The sequence below is a fragment of the Fukomys damarensis genome, unplaced genomic scaffold (genome assembly GCF_012274545.1).
Source record: "Fukomys damarensis isolate Sample0158 unplaced genomic scaffold, DMR_v1.0_HiC HiC_scaffold_16, whole genome shotgun sequence".
In the NCBI taxonomy this organism is placed as follows: Eukaryota; Metazoa; Chordata; class Mammalia; order Rodentia; family Bathyergidae; genus Fukomys; species Fukomys damarensis.
Window position 1 is genome coordinate 1781236 of NW_022900928.1, and position 1526 is coordinate 1782761.

A 1526-nucleotide genomic window follows, 5' to 3' on the forward strand; every position below is an offset into this window, starting at 1 on the left:
CTGTTCAAGCTTTAACCCAGGGGCCTGCAGGGACATGGAGCCAGTTTTGGAGTTGGGCCCATGGCTGCTCTGGGGAGACCCAATAGAAAATACAGTTTTTAAATGGGGGAGGGGAGGGGGGACAGAAGCAGAAGGACACTGGCCATCAAGGGTCAGTGGGAGGGAAGCCACCCAGAGCTCGGCCAGCACACTGACACCTTGGCAGGAGGAGAGGAGGGGCCAGGCACCTTGGCTTCGACAGACAGGTTTGGCCACAGCTTGGAGGCTTCTGGAAGGGTTCTGGGTCTGGCCAAGGGATCAGGAGCTGAGCAGGGTGATGGCAAAGGAAGAGTGTGAAGGGCTTAGGCAGGGGAGGCCTTCCCTCCGGTGCTCCAGATCTGTGTGTGGCACCTTTGCTTCCCTGGGCTTTGTAAAGGGATGCAGGTGTCTGTCCAGACTTTCCTCCAACACAGAAATGGCCTCTTCCCACTCCCCTGCAGTGGGCACAGAGCCTCCGCTGGCCACGGAGACCACAGAAGTTCGGGGATTCGGAACACCAACGGACAGCCCTGAGTTCACATCCCGAGGAGCTGAGCGCTTGTTGGCCTCACCCCAGGCCACCCTGGGACAGGGAGTCTGGAGCTGCCCGGGGATGGCGGAGAGGCAGCAGGTGGCTCCGGGGCGCGCTCTTGCGCGGTATGGGCTCCAGGGTGATGGGTCCTGTTCTCAAGGGGGACAACCGGGCAGGCATCCCAAGGAGAGCCAGACCTTGGAGGGCAGCGCTGACCTCCGCCCGATGCAAATGAGTAGCCACGAGGAACATGGCGACCTGCGCATGGCCTCGGCCCTACGACGCCTGCCTGCGCCCCCCCTGGCCACTTCGCCCCAAAGGTGGGCACCGGGCAGGGGGAGGAAGGGTGCCCAGAAAGCCAGCCAGCACCCCGTATCCCAGGGAGTAACCAGGCCCAGGACACCTTGCCTCCACCCTTTTCTCCTTAAACTTTGCAAACTCTGCCTCCTTCCAGGGCTAAGCCCCTCCCCCGCCCCCAAATAGTGACACCTTGGAAGCAGCCACGGCCTCTGTCCCCATCAGAGTTTCCAGGCGCCCTCCAAGCTCCCCAGGCCCCTAGTGACTCCTAGTCAGTGGCTCCGAATCCCGGCTGCGTCGGCCTCGGGTTTTTGGCGAAAACTTTTCTGGGACTGGTGGGGGTGGGGCGCGTGGGGGAGGGGAGGACCCGACTCCAAGTCCGATGCGGGGATGGGGGAGTGGAGAGCGACAAGATTAAGGCTGTTTCCAGGCAGAGATTAAGAAGGCGCTAATCCACGGGGCGCTAATTGCGAGTTGCAGAAGCGGTATTCGCCTTCAGCTCGGACAGAGCCGAGCCCTGTGCCTGGCCCCGGCTCACTTCTGCGCGGTGGGGTTCAGACGTCTTTCTTGCTCGCTTGAGAAGCCCGAAGTGTGAGAAGGGGAGCACTGGCCGCGCGGGCCCCGAGCCGCCATCCCACTTCCGGGGGTCCCCGAAAGTCGCGGTCCTGCGAAATCCGGC